Source organism: Physeter macrocephalus, chromosome 2 (assembly GCF_002837175.3).
Source record: "Physeter macrocephalus isolate SW-GA chromosome 2, ASM283717v5, whole genome shotgun sequence".
NCBI lineage: Eukaryota > Metazoa > Chordata > Mammalia > Artiodactyla > Physeteridae > Physeter > Physeter macrocephalus.
Window position 1 is genome coordinate 105,525,770 of NC_041215.1, and position 22,969 is coordinate 105,548,738.

The 22,969-nt window shown below is 40.2% G+C and overlaps 2 protein-coding genes across 9 annotated transcripts in view; one reads left to right on the plus strand and one right to left on the minus strand.

The window, feature by feature from the left end:
- Positions 1-3,354, minus strand: part of ALS2 (alsin Rho guanine nucleotide exchange factor ALS2) — an 83,662-nt gene extending 80,308 nt beyond the window's left edge. For 4 of the 8 annotated variants that reach the window (XM_028480890.2, XM_028480886.2, XM_028480898.2 and 1 more), the window contains exon 1: positions 2,867-3,262. The gene's annotated coding sequence lies outside the window, so the exon portion shown is untranslated. The other 4 variants (XM_028480881.2, XM_028480877.2, XM_028480871.2 and 1 more) reach the window with 4 other exon arrangements.
- A 160-nt stretch (positions 3,355-3,514) lies between these two features.
- Positions 3,515-22,969, plus strand: part of CDK15 (cyclin dependent kinase 15) — a 111,380-nt gene continuing 91,925 nt past the window's right edge. The window contains exons 1-5 of the mRNA XM_007103986.3: positions 3,515-3,687; positions 5,084-5,186; positions 10,278-10,388; positions 11,650-11,926; positions 14,439-14,654. The gene's annotated coding sequence lies outside the window, so the exon portion shown is untranslated. The remainder of the gene's footprint in view (positions 3,688-5,083; positions 5,187-10,277; positions 10,389-11,649; positions 11,927-14,438; positions 14,655-22,969) is intronic.

The following is a 22,969-nucleotide window of genomic DNA, read 5'->3' on the forward strand; positions in this document are numbered from 1 at the left end:
AGAAGCCACCGCAATGAGAAGCCCGCGCACTGCAACAAAGAGTAGCCCCCGCTCGCCGCAACAAGAGAAAGCCCACGCGCAGCAACGAAGACCCAACGCAGCCAAAAATAAATAAATTAAATAAAATAAATTTAAAAAAAAAAAGTTATACAGATTTGAAGGAGCTCTACCCAAACCTTCCTTCTCCAGAGTTACCCACTATTCCTAAAGTTAATGTGTCTTATTTCCACGTATATTCTTATACTTTTATGTACTCTCATTAGATACATACATATCAATAAACAGTAATATGCTATATTGTTTCAAAACTCTACATAAATGCATAATACAGTATTCATATATCCTTTGGCAACTTGCTTTTTTTACTCAATATTATGTACTTGAAGTGTATCCATGTTATAAACAAAGATCTAGTTTATTCATTTTTACCAAGGGATAGTATTCCATTGCATGAATAAACCATAGTTTATCCATTTCCCTACTAAAGTACAGCTGGATTGTTCTATTTTATCACTATTTTAAGAGCTGCTATAATCATCTTTGTTAGATGTTTGCTTGGGCAATTGCCCCAATTTTAGTTAAGAATTCGGCTCAACAAAAATTTAGGTTGCGGAAGAAAAGAACCCTTAGAATGAAAGTAAATTCACCCAGATCCCATTGACCCAGGATATTTTTTCATAGGAGTTGAGAAAACTGTACATTTTTCTTCAAAACCAAACTCTATGAACCGTACAATAAAAGAGTAAGTCTACAAGAGCCCCCAAAAGTACCCAATACATCTCTGATTTGAATATTTCTGCTCTATTCACGTGGATCAATTAATTCACCTACTTCATCAATTGTTCAGCTCTTCTGTCACTTGTGTGATGCTGGCAAACATCAAGACAGAATGTAAAGACGGCACCATTACATCTATAGACGAACGGGAAATGGGGATAGGAAAATAAATGTAATGCTAAAAAGGACCACGTCATAATTGGTTGCTATTTTATTTGTGGTTACCACGCATTTTCTTAAGGACTGATATCCTTAAGAAATCTACTTTCTTATAACTGATGACTGAATTAATTGGTCACTTATTAAAAGTTAAAAGAAAAAATATGTTTAAAAAAAACTCTACCAGAAATATCTATATCCCTAATACAGTTAGAGTATGTGGTAGGTTTAATTCCACAAAGTTATTAAAATCCTCACAGCATTCCTCTGAGTGTCGGAGAAAAGGGCTCAACCTCACACTACATCAAAGCAAGCCTTCTTTTACACCAGCTCAAAAATCACCACTCGCTACCTTCCTTCCTAGTTTTTCAACTCATACCTTACCTAGACTCATATTAATAAAGAATTATAAAAGGTTTTTACAAGTCAGTCATATTCTTTGGAAATACCTTTAGAATGGACCCAGCAATACTGCATTTAACCCATGTTTTTCATGAAAATGTGTAAGATTGATAGTACTCTTCCCATCTAATCACATGAAAACTAAAATCAGTTCTCAGTGAGGTTGTTACCATACCTTTTGCTTCTTTGACAGTCAAAATGCCCAAAGTAAGTCAATGACAACCTAAATTCTGAAAGGCTGAAATTTGGAGAAAAGGGATTCCAGTTCATATTGTATAAATCAACTTAAAAAATAAGGGGCTCACATGATGCCACTCAAATCCCCCCGCCAAATTACGTGTTTGGTTCTTTATGTTCTGCATCATCTTTTCAAATTTTAATATTGCGAAACAGCTTTTAACATTTCTTGCTATAGCTATGAATCTTAAGTCTGCCAATACTAGTCATAGTTTGGAAACTAAGTAATAAATTTAAACTAGGTATAGATTCCATTTTCCACATTAAAAGGTTCTAATGGAACACCAAAGTTACTACAGACCAACCTGAAATCATATTTTCTCTAAATATACCCCTATATCATAAACCTATCTGGAAACTATCCCTTGATTTTAAAAAGTAAACTATAGTTCTTTTCTAAAAACAATATTCAGTTCTCTTTCACATCACTTAGAAAACAGTGAGTCAGTCAGTGGATCATGATGTAGTGGAAAAGGAAATGACTTATAAAAATGGCTAATATGTATTGAATATCTACATACAGTGCCAAGCATTGTAAAAAAAAATTGATACATGAACCATTACATGTAAAGGTACCATTATGAGGAAGGTACTTTTATACCCGATTCAGAGATAAGGAAATGGAGGCAGATAAGTAACTTGCCCAAAGTCAAAGATGTAAGGGTATGTGACTCCAGGTATGCTCAGGTCTAAAGCACTTCACCACTATGCTTATATTATCAAGATTAAAATACTGTAATCTACTGCAAGAGCAAATTTTTCACTCCTTAAATTCTTAATTTTATTCTTTAAAGCCTTTTAAAGAACATTTACAGCCACCAACCACCAACAAATCCAAAAGGCAACAGACTAAGGATCTGCGTTTGTGTTCAACAGTGATTTCCTTTTCCATTCTAAACCAAAAAGAGAATACTCTACTTGGATAAGCCACTTCAGCCCGTGTGCTTTTCCTCTTCCCTCATCAACAAAGACCTAAGCAGTACAACACTTCGGCGAACCTACACTTGTCTTGTCTCCAAAGTAGCCCTATTACACAGAGGACCAACATCACCGTCAGAACCATTTCCTTACGACAGCCCCTATGTTATTCTGTTCCTATCTTCACTTCTCAAAAGAACTTAATCACCCTCTGCTGGATAACTTGACACGACAAAGGACTAAGGCTAAACTACTAATGCTTAATATCAAAGTCATTTTCTTTTTCCACAACCGCCTTTTCAAGCCAGCAAAACCCTCGGTTCACTCTCCACCGCGATCTGCATCTAGGAACAAACCCACCTGGGACACTCACCAAGGTTCGCCGCCAGGGACCCCGGTTTATCTGGTCGGCGCCTGGAGTGGGCATTCAATAAATCCTCCTGAATGAATGGGTGAAAGGCAGCGTGGGTGAAGGCGGGAAGGGGGGCGCAAAGGAATTTCACGACCCTGAGATCTCTGCAGTGGCGTCCGGTCTGGGGAGGAGGAACCGGGGCGACTGGGAGAACCTGGAGCCGTTGGGTGCTCCTCGACAGGCAGGTCTGTTGGTCGGACGCTGGCTTGGGAAGACGCGGGCGCCGTCTCCGTGGGTCTCCGCAGCGCGCTCCCGGGCCTCGGCCTGAGCCTCCGCCTTTCTCCCGGACCCCGGCCTCCCGCACGCTGAAGGCCCCGGCCGATCAGCCCTCCGAAGCCACGGGACAACCCAGGACCCGCGCTCGCTCACCTGCCGCTCCCCCTACTGCACCCCGGTCTGCATCCGGCGCGAGCCTGGCAGTCCCGCGGGCCCGTGAGATCAGCTGATTCACGGGGGGCGGGGCTTCTGGGGAGGGGCTGGGCGGTGAGCGAGTGTGAAGGCGGGAGATCACTCCCGACGTAGGTGGGGTTAGATGCCAACGGAGTCTGGTAGGGATCAAAATTACTAAAGGGGAGTTAGACACCGCGGGCAACGTTCCCGAAGTACTGCCTTTCCCTTAGGACCAGGCAGAGCCACGACTCCTAAGATGCACTTGGGCAATGACGTAACGTGGCGTCGCCAGGGCCCAACTACCCGAGCGGTTCCTTGGTAACAGATGGCGAGGAGAGTGGTTGGGAGCTGCAGTCATTTTGCTGCTACCTCAGACTGCTGTAGTCCGAAGGGTAAGTTCGCTACTCTTGACAGGGAAAAGGCTAAAATGTCTTCAGACTGCTTCTATGGACTGTACCCTAATGGTAGTCACTTCCTCCCCCGAGAATGACGTCATCGCCAGGCGGCTGGGATTGGCGCTAGTATCCGCACTTTTTACTACTTCGTTGCAACCCCGAAGGATGGACTGTGGTAGGAGGGAATGAGTTGGCCTCTCCTGTGATCCCCACTGAGCTCTCCCGTATACAATCTGAGTAACGCCAGTTTGTTTGCCCAGCACACAGTTTCACGACTGTCTGCTTGTTGCAGTCACAGCCCCACCACGACTCAGCTCGCGCCCCCTAAGTCCCCTCGTGGAGATTTTACCGAGCCGCCACTCATGACACACAGTGGGTGCAAACTCTACTGCTAGGCAGTGTGCCATTGCTGGACCTGTAAACCTGTATTCAGACCATCAGCGAAAGATGTGCAGTCAGGGTCTGAAGCTCCTGTGCATAAGTGGTCTATTAAGTTCACCAACATCCTCAACTCGATTGCCTCTTTGATCCTCCATCACCTGCAAAACCGTTAGTCTACAACAGTTCAACCAACCTTGTACACTCTTGCACCAGTGCTGAAAAAAACATAACCCTGAGGATTGGTACCACTGCAGACCAAGGGTGTCCAACTTCAGTCAGGACTACCATGTGGCCAGGCAATCTTGTTAAGCCCCAGATTGTCCTTAACACATTGCTATTCAGAATTTCTCCTACCCCTATCCCCTGCTCTTCCAACCCGTACACTCTCCTTTTTACGGAACTCTACCCAGCCACCCTCTTTGGTAAAAATTTAAAAAAATAAACTTTGCCTCCTACATTTCTGAGGAAAATGAGACCCCCAGGGATGAATTTCCTTAACTCCCAGCAGCTGCTATCACAAAGCCTACCTGCAGCCTTCCTTTCCTTCACCCTCTTTCTCCTTAGAAGTGTTCTAGCCTCTCAAGGTTAATCCCTTCCAATCCACTTAGAGCCTTGCTCCATTACTTATCGCTTCTCTCTTGTGTATTTTCAACCTCCCTGTCTCTTGTTACTCTTACTCCTAAGGATATAAGCCTGTTCCTGCATATCCATCTTTAATTTCTTTTTCCTTTGTCCTCCTTTCTTTTACTTTCTGACCTCCCAATCTTCCTCCTCCCAATCTGCAGCCTCTGCTTTTTTAGGTCTACTGAAACCAGCAATCACCTTCTAATTGTGAAAGCTAATGATACATTCTAAGAATGGAACCATTCTATGCAACCATTTAAAAGAAGGAGAATGCTCTGTATGTATTGATGTGGAATGATCTGGAAGTTAGGTTAAGAGAAAAAATGCTAGATGCTGAATCATGTGAATTGTATTCTACCAGTTACATGTTACGTATGTCTTTTCACAGGAAGAGAGAAAGGATATATATCCTTGTCTTTGTATATTCCTATATTGGCTCTGACAGGATGCATTTAAGTGACTGACACTGGGGAGGAAAATTGGGAACAAAGGTAGGAAAAAAAACTCACTTTTCACTCTATGCCATATTGCACTGTTTGAACTTGTAACTTTACAAATATAGTTTGAATATGCTTTTTTAACTTATTTTTAAAGCTTTTAAATCTAAAAAAAAGGTACAATTTTCATTCTTATCTTCCTTTCCCTCTTTTCCTTCTTGTTTTCTGGTTTGCATTCCTTTCTCCTACTCCTCAGACCTTTCCTTTACCTTTTCAGACTCTTTCACTTGTCCCTTACATACATGGACTAAATAAATATTTATTGCACACTTATTATGTGCCAGGCACTGTTCTAAGCACTAGAGAGACACAGCAATTAGCAAAACAGATAAGAGTGCCTCCTCTCATGGAACTTGCAGTGTGGTGGTGTGGAAGATAGTCTCCAGCGATGGCCACCATCAGTTCCCCCTTCATGTATAGAAATGCCACTCTTGACATCAAGAGATGGAGTCTGTATCCTTTTCCCCTGACTATGGGCTAGCCTATGGTTGTTTTCCTAACTAATAAAACGTGACAGAAATGAAGTTCTGATACTTCTGAATCAAGGCCTTAGAAAGAACTGGCAGCTTTCACATCCCCATCTGAGAAGCCAGCTGCCTGCCATGCTCTAAAGAAACTCCAACTATACTATAGATTGATAAAAGACAATATGAAGAGATAGGCCACATGGAAGAGCATTAAGGTGCCAGTCTTCTGGGACCTTCCAGGCCAGCCCAGTTACTGGCTGAATGCAGCTGAGTGAGTGACACCAGCCAACATCAAGATGAGTGTAACAGCCTAGTTAAGCCCTGCCTGAATTCCTGACCCACATTCCCAGGAAATAGTAACTTGTTACTTTGAGCCACTAAGTTTGGGGGATGGTTGGTTATGCAGCAATAACTGAAACAAGTGGGAAGAGTGAGAGGTAAACAAATACAGCAGTAACTAGGGCTACAAAGAAGCAAAATAGTATAGCAGCTAAAAGCACAGCCTGGGTTCAAATCTCAGCTCTAGCACTTACTAGCTTAATGACCTTGGCACAAGTTATTTAACCTCTATGTACTGCTGTTTCTTCATCCATAAAGCAGGGATCGTAAAGTCAGCTACTTTATAGAGTGATATGAGGACTAAATATAAAGTGCTTAGAATGCTACCCGGCATATAAGTGCTATATAAATGTTGTTGTTTTGTATGAACAATAAAGAAATGTAAGGGAATAGACAGGGAAGTGTGCAATTTCATGTAAGTTGTGCAGGGCAAGCCCCTTTTCCAAGAAGACATCTGAACAGAGATCTAAAAGGAAGTGAAGGCACAAGCCATGTGAATATCTGACACTCCAGGCAAAGGGAATAAGTAACTGTGAAGGCTAGGAGGGTAGTGTGGCTAGAGCTGAATGAGAAGAGATTGAAAGAGGCTGAATGAGGCTAGAGTTAAATGAGAAGAGGTTGAAAGCTAAGAGATAAGATCAGGTAAACAATGATCTGGTAGTAGGAGCAGATCCTCTGGGCCATGCAAAGGATGAAAAGGACTTTAGGTTTATCTGAATGATAAGAGCAACCACTGGGGCTTTGAGCAGAGGGTGTTGTAATCTGGCTTCTGTTTTAAAGGGATGATTCTTCTGCTCTGTGGAGAGTGATCTTAGTGTAGGAGTTTAAGAGCGGAAGCAGGGAGAGCTGAAAGAGGCTATTGCAGTACAGTTGTCCCGCAGTACCCATGGGGCATTGGTTGCAGGACCCCTGTGGATACCAAAATCTGCAGACACTCAAGTCCCTTATAGAAAATGGTATAGTATTTGCATATAACCTATGCACATCTTCCTGTATACTTTAAATCACCTAGATTACTTGTAATACCGCATACAATGTAAACGTTATACAAATAGTTGCCTGGAACACCAAAGTCAAGTTTTTCTTCTTGAAACTTTCTGGAATTTTTTTTTTTCAAATATTTTCAATTTGTTGTTGGTTGAATCGGTGGATGCAGAACCCGCAGACACAGGAGGGCCAAGGCAAACAGTTACGATGGCTTGGCCTAGGATGGCAGTGGAGGAGAAGGTGAAAAGGAGTTGGATTCCTGATGTATTTTGAAAGTGGAGCCTACAGTATTCACTCATGGATTAGAAATGAGCAATTGAGAGAAAAAGAAGAATTAAGCCCTGAGTTATTGGTAAAAATGCACTGTTGTTTACTGAGATGGAAAAGACTGGGAAAAAGAGTATGTCTGGGGATATAGGGAGGAAGTACCAAGTATTCATATTTGAAAGTGTTATAGATTATATTGCTAGTAAGCATCTGAATGGAAATGCCAAGTAGACAATTGCATACATAAGTCTTGTGTTGAGAAGAAAGATCAGGGCTAGAGAGAAAATTTAGGAAGTTGTCCACGGAAAAGATAAGCAGCCTGAGGCCCAAACTCTATTCAGAGATTAAGAAGATAGGGAGGATCTAGCCCAGAATCCTGCTAGGTTCTTTGAGAGGAGAATTTACTTGTGTTTGAGAAATAGAAAGAAGGCAAAAGTATCTAGCACAGAGGAAAGAGCGGTAGAAAGTGAAGTTGTGGTGATCATGTGAGTGTTGGTAGGCCAGGATATGAGTTTGTTTTTTATTCTAAATGCAAGGGGAATCATCAGAAAGTTTTAAGTGGGGAAGTGACCTGATTTTATTTATATTTTTGAAAGTTCATTCTGTCTAGTACTTTATGTATACCTCCAATTTCATTACACACAATATTAAAAAGAAGTTTACTCAAGGGTTGAGATTTAGTAATATTAATATTTTTAAATTTCATTCTGACTGAATAGATTACAGGAGAGTAAGAATTGAAGCAGGGAGACCAAGGAGAAGGTATTTCATTAGGCCAAATGAGCGATGATGATGACTTGGACTAGGGTGATAGCAGTACAAACTGAGAATTAGGTAGATTTGAGAGTAGAATTGTCATGATTTAGTGATGGATTAGACAATTTTGATTCGTATCCTGCCCGGGTTTTTTTTTGAGCAAGTGATTCATGGGCATTCTGTTTTCTAAACTGGAGAAGACTAAGGAGAAGCATTTGGCATGGTTCAGGAGGTCTGTTTTTGGCATATTGACTTCGGGATACCTTTTTGGCATCCAAGTGGAAATATCAAGTTGGAAGTTGGGGTTCTAGGGAGAAGTCAGGTCTGGAGATAGGGATATGAGTCATTTGCACATAGGTGCCATTCAGAGCTAAAGGGACCAGATGAACTTACCTGAGAAGAAAGTGTTGATAGGAAGGTGTAGATAAGGCTGGAACTAAGTACTGGGTTGCCCAAGCTTGGAAGTTTTGCAGAGGAGGAGGAGCCAGGAAGGATGATTGCAAAGGAGTCCCAGAGAGGTAAGGGGAAAACTAGGAAAGTGCCCACTTCACAGAAATCAGAGAGACTTTCAAGAAGGATGGCATGATAAACGGTGTTGAATGCTGCTAAATGGTAAAGTAAGATAAGGTATGAGAAGTGATTTGATAAGATGGAATCTCTGGTGACTTGGTGTGAAGAAAAAAAATGTTGCCTGCCATTCCAATTCTACAGGAATCAAGCCATTAGCCACTGCAGTTGCCCACTGACAGTGCACCCTGAGGGGAATTCAGGATGGAGAAAAACAGGAAACATTCTGTGCCTTGGATATACTGGCCCTTACATAATTAAGATGCATATCTGAGGAAAATTTTCAAATGACCCCAGGTTCTTGCTTATTCCCATACACAGAAAAGCACTAAAATCATTAACTTCAGTTATCTGTTCTTTGTGATTAGCAGTAATCTTTTGATGCTTGACTACAGTTTTTCCCAGTTAAAAAAGTTCATATGTATATCCTGGCTCCTCCCTTACCTCTTCAGAGTAGTCCCTCAGAGCTCTCTGAGAGGCTGTCTCCCAGGCTATTGTCCTCAGTAAGGTCCCTGAATAAAACTTAACTCACAACGTTTACACTGCATATTTTTCTTTGAGTAGACATTGACAAGAGCAGATTCAGTGGAGCAATAGACAAAGAGGCTTTACTGGGGGTGAGTTTAAGAAAGAATAGGAGGTGAGGTAGCAGGGACATCTCCTTCAAGAAGTTTTGCTGTGAAGTGGAATAGAAAACTGGGGTAGTAGTTGGAGCGGAATGTGATGTCAAGGTATAGAATAGATACCCAAAACCCAAGCATTAAAAAACAGATAGTTGATATGAGAGCAAACCCAGATTTCCCATTGGAAAGAAACTGACCTTGCAAGGAAAAAAAGAAAAGATATCCAAACATGTCTTTCTAGATATTGTCGTAGACTCAATACTGTCAGCACACAACCTGAGTTGAATTTAGTTATAAATATAAGCTCTTTTAGCATGGCATGTATTACACTAATTTGCAAACCTATGTCTCTCTTGTTAGATTCTAAGGTCCCAGACAGTATTTTTCTTATTTTTTAATTCTCTAGAAACTAGCAACAGTGCCTTAAACTTAATAATTATTCAATAAATTGTTTATTGAGATCTAGCAATTTAACAATTTGTTGAAATGCAGTTCATTGAAATAGACATAAGCGCTTGCCTCTTCTGCCAGCTACCCTGACTGACATAGGATCTTGTTCCTATTCTCTGACTGATTGCCCCCTGGGAGGAATTGAGGCATGATTCTCCCACTTTCCTGTCTTTAAAAGTGATGCAATCAAATTCATATTTAATGGCAAGATGAGGAAAATTAAAACATAAAATTTTTCTTTGCCCATTTGGGCCTCCTCACTTCCCTTCAGTGTGTATTTTGCATCTATATTAACCATACCTCCTTAGGCGATACCATTCCTTCTTAATCTCATCAAGGGTCATGACTCCTTAGGAGATAACCTTCCTTCTAAATCTTGTAAGGGGCCATGACGATCCATGACCCACTACTCACTTTGTACATGTAGATCTGTGTTGTGTAAACTGTCAACAATATATGTCATTTGACATATGTCATTTGACGTATAATATAACCCTTTGTCTCAAAAACTTGTATAACTGTACTTTGCCCTCTAATGGGTGGAACAGTCCTCAGAGCTTTCTGGAAGACTGTCTCCCAGGTTATAATCCTCAGATTGGCTGGAATAAAATTTTCTATTTCTTTCTTAGATTGGCTGTTGACTAATGTTTCTGTTGTCGAAAGTCCTACAGGAATCCTTCTGGGCTCAAAGGGCAAAAGGATAGAAGGTGGTGGTTTACCTGCCCTGAGGCAATCCATGGGTGAGTGTGTGAATGTGTGTGAGGGGTGATTAGTGGTGATGCACCCTCTGAAGGTAATGATAGTTGGACTAATTTTAATAATATTGCAATATAATATATTTTGTAATATACAATTTGCAAAATGCTTCATATGTGTGCTTTATCCTCAAAACAACCCCAGGATAGGTAATTATTCCTAAAATACAGATGAAGAAACTGAGGCCCACTGACTTGTCCAAGTTAATCTGACTACTCTTAAGTGGCAGAGGAATTCAAACCCAGGTCTCCAAATCTGGATCTCCAAACCCCAAGTTCTCTGTTTTGTCCCCTACTTCAACTCCAACTGGATCAATGTGTTGAATAGAGAGTTCAGGACTAAGATTAAAAAGTAGGGTTCCAAAAGAGGATGATAGAGGATGACAGAAAAGAAGTAACAGAGTCAGTGAAGGCCAGTATTAGAAACTGAAAATAAGACTCATGGGAGGGCAGGGTTCAGGGATATGCCTCCGAGTAGGATCAGAATGAACAATAAGTGAACGCTGATTTTAGGCTCCCATCCTCTATATGAATGTGAAGATGTGTAAGGGTGCATTCATACACATATGTACATGCTGTTATTTAATTTAACAGCCATTTAATAGGAATCTGAAAGGAGTGTAAGATATAGTTCATACCCTCAAAGAATGTTTTTCTCAACTTGTTAGGGAAACATTTACAGTAGTTATTAGAGTGTTCAGACAATCAGTGATCCAGGAGCTCATCCTTGGAAGAGATGGGGGTGTGGAGTGGGGAGAATCAAAGAAGCAAGGAAAGGTTTCCAGCAGAGATAGAACCTCAGCCAGGACTTGAAAGATGGATAGGTACAGGGGAGGGAAGAACGTGTCAGTGGAGAGACACATGAAGGTTGAGTCAGAGCAGCAGGGAAGGTCTGTTGGACAGTGAAGCTACTGTGGTGTGACTACAGTGACCAGTAGGGGAATGAGTGGGGAATAGTGGTGGGTGAGGCAGGATGGAGTCAGGTTGTCTGAAGCCAAGCTGAGGAGTTTAGACTTGATTTCATAGGTAACTAAGGGTCTGTGAGGATGTTTAATCAGAAATGATCAAAGAGGAATTTTAAAAGTATACCACAGAAACATCTTCTGGGCTTTCAAAGTAAAGTTGTAGTCTGTATTTTTTATTCTACTTAACCATTAAAACAGAGGCTGTGTGTGTGTTGTGTGTGTGTGTGTGTGTGTGTTACACTTTTTATTCTTACTGAATTAGATTACATTTCTCTCCCAAGTTAAATAGGTAGTTTAAAACAACTTACACCTGTGTTTTTAAAAACGGATGCTGAGATTCTAAGTGGCTGAGATTTTAGAAAAGGATCACCCAAATCTCCTTGACATCTGGGAGCATTTTACTCTGTGGCTGAACTTCATGTAAGAAGATAATGACCAAGATGAGGAGCAAAGACCTGCTGACGACATATTGTAATTTGAGGGAATGATTTGAAAAGAAATGCTTTTACTCACCTCATACCAAAAATAGTGGATTAAATGACTAACCACCAGATGTAGGTAAGCAGATGCTAACTTGTTATTTTTAAAATGGAAGCACATAGCTGTATGAGATATGTTGAGACATATATTAATAAATCCTATATTATGACATAGAAGTAACCATTAGAGCAAGCATGTTTTAATTAAAAAGTAAATATCTATATTTAAATGAAATAAAACCTTGCCTGAATTTCTTCAAAAAAAAATCCTTCTGGATCTGAGTTATTGTTATGTAATATGTGCCTAATAATGTTACACTTCTCTCTCTTATTCTTTCCTTACCTTAGTTTTTTGACGAAACCCATTCTACTGACATAGCTTAGCTTTCTGATCTCAAGCTGGGCATTACAGGTCACTGTTTTTCCTAAAAGTAAAGAGCAGTAGTTTGGGCTAAAGGGCCTCCTTCCTTGGTGTGTATTACACATATAGCATGTAAATTGTTATAAATATTTAAAGAAAGCATTTAGCCCCGAGCCTACAAAAAATAGCATCTCAAATATTTATTTGCAGGTGAGTTTTTTGAAACTTAGAACATGCTTTCCCATAGTAGCAGTGAGGTAAATAATGGATTAGTTCCTGGACTAATCTACAAATGTTATTTGATTTATGATGTCATTCAAATAATATGCATTTGCAATTAAAAATATAACTGAGGTGGGACTTCCCTGGTGGTGCAGTGGTAAGAGTCTACCTGCCAATGCAGAGGACACAGGTTCGAGCCCTGGTCCGGGAGGATCCCACATGCCACGGAGCAACTAAGCCCGTGCGTCACAACTACTGAGCCTGCACTCTAGAGCCGCGTGCCACAGCTACTGAAGCCCGTGCGCCACAACTACTGGAGCCCATGCGCCTAGAGCCTGTGCTCCACAACAAGAGAAGCCACCACAATGAGAAGCCTGCTCGCTGCAACTGGAGAAAGCCCACACGCAGCAACGAGGATCCAACGCAGCCAAAAATAAATAAATAAATTAATTAATTAATTAAAACAAATATGTATATATATAACTGAGGGACTTCCCTGGTGGTCCAGTGGTTAAGACTCTGTGCTTCCAATGCAGGGGGTGCGGATTGGATCCCTGGTGGGGAACTAAGGTCCCACATGCCATGCCATTGGGCCTATATATATATATATATATATAAATATACCTGAAATCAATACTTCTGCAATATTTTACAATTTAAAAAACCAGAAGGAAAACCCCTTGGTATTGAATGAATAATTTTTCATGAATGCTGGTAGTTAAAGAAAGGCAGGTTTTAAGGGTCAAGGAGAAAATTTGGATGAAAGTTTTGGAGTTCCAGGGTGGGAAGCAGTGCCCCATGTTGGAACCCGAGCAACAGGAGAAACCTGTGCCCTTATACCTACATGGATCTAAATATCCTCCCATATTATTTAATCAATCAGAAAAAGTTAATAAAAGCCCTATAATTTGTAAAAACATAGATAGATAATAGATAGATAGATAGATAGATAGATAGATAGATAGATAGATAGATAGGGATAAAATCCCACATTGCCAACCTGCTTGCACACCCCTGTCAATCAGCCCTCATAAACTGTCACAGCCGGTTGGGGGTGGGAAGAAGGGCGGGGGTCAGCGGCCACGCTGTAGGGGCCAAGGGTTGATTGGAAATGACTGCTCTGTGTGTGCAGAGATGAGAGGTCATAAATAAACAAGCAACAGCTTGTCTTTGTTTAAAATGTTAATACTGTATTCTGTTCATCATGGATTTTTCGCATTAATTTTTATTTTAATTTAAAAATTTTTTATATTTAAAAATATTGCATCAAAAAATATTGCATCGAGATTATTTATCATTTTAATTTGTTTTGATTACTGAGGGTTTGTTTGTTCATTTTTGGTGCCCCCCTTCTTCCCCACTTATGCCTCATCCCAATCATAAATAAGCAACAGCTTGTCTTTGTTTAAAATGTTAATACTGTATTCTGTTCATCATGGATTTTTCGCATTAATTTTTATTTTAATTTAAAAATTTTTTATATTTAAAAATATTGCATCAAAAAATATTGCATCGAGATTATTTATCATTTTAATTTGTTTTGATTACTGAGGGTTTGTTTGTTCATTTTTGGTGCCCCCCTTCTTCCCCACTTATGCCTCATCCCAATCGGGCACTGGCTGGTGGGAAGCAATGAGAAAGGAAACTGCACAAGGGTCTCCCCAGGTTAAACTTTTCTTCCTTTCTTTCTTTGTCTCTCTCTGTCTCTGTGTCTCCCTCTCCCCCCTTTTTTTTCCTTCTTCCTTCTCTCCCTCTCCCCACCCCCACCTTTCCCTCCCTACCTTTCTTTTTAATTTTTTAAAATACTTTTCTTACTCTGGGTCTGCAGCCCATCAGCTTTCCCCTAGCTGTTCCTGAAGGCTCTGCCCTGGCCAGGAGCTAACTGGCTTCTGGGGGACTGGGAGCTGGGGAGGGCTCAGTATCTCTGAGAGGAAGAGGCATAATCGATTTGCACAGGTTTCAAAACACTTAATTTTTTTAAAATGTGGTTAAATCCTCTCAATTTCAGAGCCTTGGAGCCAAGTTTGGTTTGCCCAGCCCTAGTAACTGCTAGGCTTATGTATATGATAAGGGCAGTTGGAAGATTAAGAAAAACTTATGAAGTAACTGGGTGAGGAGAAGGAAAAAAAAAGATTTTTTAAAACGGATACGTGTAAATTGGAGAAAGATTTGCCTGAAGTGGAATCACCGTGGCGGTGAGTGGCAACGTCCAAAGAAAATTGAGGTGAGTGTGTGGTGGAGGAGGTTGGGGCATTCTCTTGAGGAAAAAAGACTTTTGGAGGGAGGAAAAGTCGAGTTGGCCAGTTCTCCATCCTGGCCACCTAGTGGTGCTGTCGGTACAAGGTTGGCTGCTTTCCGGAATGAAAGACTAGCGGGGGATCAGGCATCCTGGGACAGAGGTGAGGAGACGGAGGAGTCTCAGAGTGGGCCACACAGTTTGTGGGTATAAGAAATTTACAAGTCAGGTTTTTGTAAGTTGTGTTTATTTGTATTTACAGACCCACATTATATACATATTTTAAAGTTATAGTAAATTGCAGGAGACGGTTTCAAACAGTTCTAAAACTACCATAATACTTTTAGTACTCGGGAGAGTGCCACGCTTCAGCGTGAAAAAGGATGGCTTTTCGGGCTAGACCATTTTACTCTGACAGAGCAAGAAACCTTAGGACAATGTTAAAGAGGAATATGGGAGCATTTTAATCCATTTCACAGAAATTAACAATGGCAAGTTGTACAGCGGTAGCATTATTTTTAGTCACCGACCTGAGCACTTCTTTAGTGGACTAATTGTTCTCATTTGTAAACTGACTGTGAGGGGCTCCTGGGAAGATGCAGATTGTGCTGAAGACCACAGGAGGGAGACACTCACTTCAGCCTCTGTTTTCAGGGATGCATGTTTCCTGTCAGTGAGGAAGTTCTTTCACATGGCTTAGAGTACCATTCTGGGTACCAAGAAACAAAATTCCTGTCCATGTACAAGAGAACACTGTGCTGAGTTAATGGACCCACTGTGTGTCAGGGAAAAGGGTGCTTATAGCACCTGGGTGCTCATTGTGTGGAGACATGGTTAAGAGCACAGATCCTAGAATCAATACCAGTGGGTTTAAATTCTAATTGTGACACTTTATACTCTAAAAAATGTGGGGCAATCCTCAGTTTTCTCATCTAAAATTGGGGGAATACATATCTATGTCACAGAATTAAATGAGATAATATATATGAAGTGCTTGGTTAGAACAGATAAAAAAAATGGTAGCCGTATTAGGTGGCAATGCCTAATGAAAGAACAGAGGACAAGAACAGGCGTGGTAAGTCTTTGGTATGACATTATCTTCCAACTCTTAATTTATATCAAGAAGGAAAATGGTCGAGTAGGTTTAAGGTATAGACATCAGAGCTTTTCTGCTTTGGTTTAAATCCTGGTTCCACCACTTTTTTCTTGTGTGGCCTTGGGCAAATTGTTTAATGCTTCTGACTACAGAAATGTTATGAGTAAATACAAGTAAACCATGTGTTTGCCTTATTATTATTGTCATTTGTTTTCTACCTTTAGCCAGAAGACTTGGACTAAATATGTGACTAGTTGCCTCACCATGGAACCTGTTTATGCTATAAATACAAATCTATTCTTTATAAAAAGAACATGAAATCACTCTTTTTAAAAATCATATTATTTCATAATATATTAAAAATCAAAAATAAAATATAAAATTGGTGTTCCCCCATTTTATTGGGCACCAAATCATCACTTCAAGTCATTTCTGGAATTTTCCCTTAATACGTTCAGACTCAAGAAATTAAAACAAACAAACCGTCATACAAATGCAAATAACAAAAGAGAAAACATCTAGTCTGTAGAAGCATAATTTTATTTTTTGCTTATACGGGAAATAGTGTCTTTCTATTTTCCCTGCATCTACAGATATCCCAAGGATTCCTACAGTTTTAGACAAAGGGTCCTCTTTAGGGATAGTGTTCAGTGTAATTTTATACTTTCATAGGCTAAGCCATTCTGTCACAGGAACACCTTGAAATTAGATTTCTTTACCTGCTTGTGAAATGTCTCTTGTAACCTGTCATTGCTTTCCAGTGGTTTTAAGATATGGACCTATACATATGGAATCACTCAGCATTCCTCAGCGTTCTATCTGTAGTTCACAGTTTTGATTCACAGCACATAAGGCCAGGATGCGAGGAATCTAGTATTAGAGTCAGGGGCACAGAATTTAAGTCTAGAAAATTGTGACTGGGACATTTGGCATTTCTGAGCAGAAATTCCCAGGGCTCCAAAATTGTCTTCTTAAATCAACGAGAACTTGTGAAACTTGGAAATATGGCCATCTTGCTCTACATACTTCCTAATTAACTCATCAGTTTTGAGTTTTACTCTTTCTTGAAGGCAATAGAAATAAAATATAACACTAGGATTTACACCATCAGCTTCATTGTGAAAACTGAATACAAGTAAACAAATAGCACACTAATAGGCAATAATAGTATGATGTAAATAAAGACCACAGATGCATGTAAAGGTGCAAAGGAGACCCAGATGCCATGTGCTTGCAGTTCTGCTTACTGTCAGCAGACAGCACTCTCAGCATGTGGAAGTGTCAAGTTAAAGAACTCCAGGAAGAAGGAAGGCATGGGATTTCAGAATCGTACTCTAGCTTTTATTTGGACCGCAGATGATGTCACGTGCCTGGTGATTAACAAACTAGAGTCACTTACCTATTACTGATTTATCCTAAATATAATAACTAATTTAAATGTAAGCCTAATAATTAATAAAGAATGAGGCCAAACAGATTTTATGCTCTTTATGCAGATACAATTATCAGTGTGTCCTCATTTAATAAAATCTGGGGAATTTAGTAGTCTTTGAGCAGCTTTATTATCGTCTACTATTTGCTAGTTTAGTAATCTTGGGAAAGTTACTTAAATTCTCTAAGATTCAGTTCCCTCGTGATTAAGTGGGGATAATAATGGTACCTTCTCATTGTCATGGAGTCGGAGGATCAGCATGGAGTCTGGCACACAGCAGACACTGACATGGTAGCTATTGCTGTTACTATTACTACTGTACTTTTATCTAAAGCCTCCCCTGCCCTGCCTTGTTGGAAATAGGCAGGGATATAAGGAAATAAATAAATAATCAAAATACATGGATTTCATGTGAATGTATTTTCAAAACTATTATTCTTATTCTACTTTCTTGTTTAGAAAATTCTTAAACAAAAATGAACGTCCAGGGCTTCCCTGGTGGCGCAGTGGTTGAGAGTCCACCTGCCGATGCAGGGGACACGGGTTCATGACCCGGTCCGGCAGGATCCCACATGCTGCGGAGCGGCTGGGCCCGTGAGCCATGGCCGCTGAGCCTGCGCGTCCGGAGCCTGTGCTCCGCAACGGGAGAGGCCACAACGGTGAGAGGCCCGCGTACCGAAAAAAAAAAAAAAAAGAACCTCCATATAGCCATCACTCAGCGTAACCAATTATCAACATTTTCATCAATTTTGTTTTTTTTATCCCCAGCATTATTTTTCTGGTATTTTAAAGCAAGGAAATTAAATCATTCCACCTGCAAATACTTTAGCAGTCATCATTTTTTTTAAAGGTAGATTTTTTTTTTAATTCATTCACTTATTTATTTATCTATTTTTGCTGCATTGGGTCTTTGTTGCTGTGCCGAGCAGGGGCTACTCTTCTTTGCGGTGGTTTCTCTTGTTATGGAGCACGGGCTCTAGGCACACGGGCTTCAGTAGTTGTGGCTCGTGGGCTCTAGAGTGCAGCCTCAGTAGTTGTGGTGCATGGGCTTAGTTGCTCTGTGGCATGTGGGATCTTCCGGGACCAGGGCTCGAACCCATGTCCTCTGCATTGGCAGGCAGATTCTTAACCACTGTGCCACAAGCCCCCTAGTATTCATCTTTAACCGTAAGATTGTTTTAAAAACATAATCATCGTGCAAAATTGAAAATGAATTCTTAAGGTCATCTAATACAATATTTAAATGTCCATACTTGTCTAAGAAATGTCATTTTACAGTTGTTACCAGGGGTTGGGGAGTGGGGGAAATGGGGAAATGTTGGTCAGAGTGTACAAAGTTTCAGGTATGCAGGATGAATAAATTCTGGAGCTCTAATGTGCAGCAGGGTGACTATAGTTATCAATATTGTATTGTATACTTGAAATTTGCTGAGTAGATCTTTTTTTTCCTCTCCCGTTGTGGAGCACAGGCTCTGGACGCGCAGGCTCAGCGGCCATGGCTCACGGGCCCAGCCGCTCTGCGGCATGCGGGATCTTCCCGGACCGGGGCACGAACCCGTGTCCTCTGCATTGGCAGGCAGACTCAACCACTGCGCCACCAGCGAAGCCCTGCTGAGTAGATCTAAATTGTTCTCACACACAAAAGTTAACTATATGAAGGGATTGATATGTTAATTAGCTTGCTTGTGGTAGACATTTCACAATGTATACATATATAAAAACATCACCATGTACATCTTAATTACATGCAAATTTTTTTGTCATTTATACCTCAGTAAATCTGAGGGGGGAAAAAGAAAAATTGTTTTACAGTTAGTTTATTCAAATCAGGATCCAGACAAGGTCTACATATTGCATTTGTTTGTCATGTCTCTTGACTGTTTCTTTTTTTTGCCATCAATATTTTAAGAGAAATCAGATTATTTGTCCTTTCTGATTTAGCTGTTTGCTTCCTTGTGGTATTATTTAACTTTTCTGTCCTCTGTATTTCTCGTAATTTGGTTTTAGATGTAGATATTTAATTAGATTCGGGTTAAACTTTTTTCCTTAGTCAAAAATACTTCTCAGGGGCTTCCCTGGTGGCGCAGTGGTTGAGAGTCCGCCTGCCGATGCAGGGGACACGGGTTCGTGCCCTGGTCTGGGAGGATCCCACGTGCCGCGGAGCGGCTGGGCCCGTGATCCATGGCTGCTGAGCCTGTGCGTCCGGAGCCTGTGCTCCGCAATGGGAGAGGCCACGGCAGTGAGAGGCCCGCGTACCGAAAAAAAAAAAAAAAAAAAAAAAAAAAAAAAATACTTCTCAGGTGTAAGTCAGACAGAGAAAGAGAAATATCACATGATATCCCTTATATGTGGAATCTAGAAAGAAATGATACGAATGAACCTATTTACAAAACAGAAACAGACTCACAGACTTAGACAATGAACTTACGGTTACGGGGGGAAGGATGGGGGGAAGGGATTGTCAGGGAGTTTGGGATGGACATGTAAAGACTGCTATATTTAAAATGGATAACCAACAAAGACCTACTGTATAGCACAGGGAACTCTGCTCAATGTCATGTGGCAGCCTGGATGGGAGGGGAGTTTGGGGGAGAATTGATACATGCGTATGTATGGTTGAGTCCCTTTGCTGTGCACCTGAAACTATCACAACATTGTTAACCGGCTATACTCCAATATAAATTAAAAAGTTAAAAAAAAATACTTCACAGGGGATGCTGTGCAATTTTTGTTGTATCACATCAGGAGGCACATACTATCTGGATGTCCCAAATTTAGTGAGGCTAAAATTGATCACAAGACTCAGATGGTGTCAACCTGACCCTTTATTGCAGAATTCCTTATCAATCTTTCACCTAATCATTTTAGCATCCATTGATGATTGTTGCTTAGAACTATTATTGCATTAGGGATTGCATAATAGTGAATCTTCTACTTCTGTCATTTCTTCTGCACTTATTAGCTGGAATTCTTCCGTGAAGAAGAATTTCCCCCTCATTAACTACGTGATAACCCTGGAAAAAATAATTTGTATGGAAAAGACAAAATAAACACTTGATTTTTCCCCTTTATTTATCAATATTCTGAGTAATGAATTGCTGCACTAGAAACCTCCAAGTGGTCATTTTTATTTAGAATCACTATGAAGTTATGGATTTTATGTATTTGGTGTGTTTCAATCCATTGCAGTCATTATTCTTTTTGGTGGTCAAATTGTCCCATGTTAAGGCAAATGGGAGTCCTTTCAGGTTGGTTCCCGTGTCCTTTTTGACGTGACTCCACTGATTTAAGATGAGCCTTGGACAAATTCTTGATAACTTTCTAGATTTCATCCTCCACACATTCAGCCACCACTTCTCTGTGGATCCTTGATTCTTTTTAATGGAAAATGGTATTTAGAGATCACAAATTGAGCACCAGGATTGCTCATTGCTGTTGAGTTGTCGTTGTTTCTAATATATCTTTCTGGTTGACAGAGTTTGTTTGTTTGTTTCATTTTTTGTTTTAGGGAAAAAATCATAATCAAAATATATATACCAATATTTCCGAATCAAATTTAAGATCATATAATTTTTACTTCATTTCTTCAATCTGATATTTATGTTTATTTTCTCTTAAGCTGAAAAGTTTGCTTTCTAATGACATTAGCATAATTACTTACTTGTCAAATCCTAAAATACACCAATAACAGTTTCAAAATAGTAATAGTAATATTGCTACTATTAGTAAAACTAATGACTACACTTTATTTTCCCACATTTCTTTGCCACAAAAGGTAACACACAAAAGCATTTTGCTTTTTTCACTTAACAATATATTTTGGGGCTTCTCTGGTGGCGCAGTGGTTAAGAATCCACCTGCCAATGCAGGAGACATGGGTTCAAGCCCTGGTCCGGGAAGATCCCACATGCCATGGAGCAACTGGACCCATGCGCCACAACTACTGAGCCTGTGCTCTAGAGCCCGCGAGCCACAACTACTGAAGCCCGTGTGCCTAGAGCCCGTGCTCCGCAACAAGAGAAGCCACTACAATGAGTGGCCCACACACCGCAATGAAGAGCCCCTGCTCTCTGCAACTAGAGAAAGCCCGCGTGCAACAACAAAGACCTAGCGCAGGCAAAAATTATTTAATTAATTAATTTTTAAAAAGAGAAAAGAATCAAAATAAAATAAAATAAAATTTTTAAAAAAAACAAAAAAATATATTTTGATGACCACTGCATGTCATTATATAGTTTTTTTTTCAACATTTTATACTACTTTGGACTTTTTTTAAAAATTTTTTATTGGAGTATAGTTGCTTTACAATGTTGTGTTAGTTCCTTCTCTACAAAGAAGTGAATCAGCTATATGTATACATATATCCCCTCCCTCTTGGACCTCCCTCCCACCCTCCCTCAAACCTCCCCCCACAAGCCCACCCATCTAGGTCATCACAGAGCACTGAGCGGAGCTCCCTGTGCTATACAGCAGGTTCCCACTAGCTATCTATTTTACACATGGTAGTGTATATATGTCAGTCCTAATCTCCCAGTTCGTCCTACCCTCCCCTTCCTGCCCCCACGTCCACACATCCGTTCTCTACGTCTGCGTCTCTATTCCTGTCCTGCAAATAGGTTCATCTGTACCATTTTTCTAGATTCCACGTATCTGTGTTAATATGAGATATTTGTTTTTCTCTTTCTGACTTACTTCACTCTGTATGACAGACTCTAGGTCCATCCACATCTCTACAAATGACCTAATTTCATTCCTTTTTATGACTGAGTAATATTCCATAGTATATTTACACCACATCTTCTTTATCCATTCCTCTATCGACATTTAGTTTGCTTCCATGTCCTGGCTATTGTAAATAGAGCTGCAATGAACATTGGGGTACATGACTCTTTTTGAATTATGGTTTTCTCAGGGTATATGCCCAATAGTGGGATTGCTGGGTCATATGGTAGTTCTATTTTTAGTTTTTTAATGAACGACCATACTGTTCTCCCTAGTGGCTGTATCAATTTACATTCCCACCAACAGAGCAAGAGGTTTCCCTTTTCTTCACACCCTCTCTAGCACTTTTTGTTTGTAGATTGTTTGATGATGGCCATTCTGACTGGTGTGAGGTAATACCTCATTGCAGTTTTGATTTGCACTTCTCTAATAATTAGTGACATTGAGCATCTTTTCATGTGCCTCTTGGCCGTCTGTATGTCTTCTTTGGTGAAATTGTTTTTATTTTCATTACTCTATGAGATGGGTCAAAAAGATCTTGCTGTGATTTGTGTCAGAGTGTTTTTCCTATGTTTTCCTCTAAGAGTTTTACAGTATCCAGACATACATGTAGGTCTTTAATCCATTTTGAGTTTATTTTTGTGTATGGTGTTAGGGATTGTTCTAATTTCATTCTTTTACACGTAGCTGTCCAGTTTTCCCAGCACCACTTATTGAAGAGGCTGTCTTTTCTCCATTGTCTGTTCTTGCTTCCTTTGTCTTAAATTAAGGGACCGTATGTGTGTGGGTTTATCTCTGGGCTTTCTATCCTGTACCATTGATCTATATTTCTGTCTTTGTGCCAGTACCATAGTGTCTTGATTACTGTAACTTTGTAGTATAATTTGAAGCTGGGGAGCCTGATTCCTCCAGCTCCGTTTTTTTTTTTTTCAAGATTGCTTTTGCTATTCGCAGTATTTTGTGTTTCCATACAAATTGTAAAATTTTTGTTCTAATTCTGTGAAGAATGGCATTGGTAGTTTGATAGGGATTGCATTGAATCTGTAGATTGCT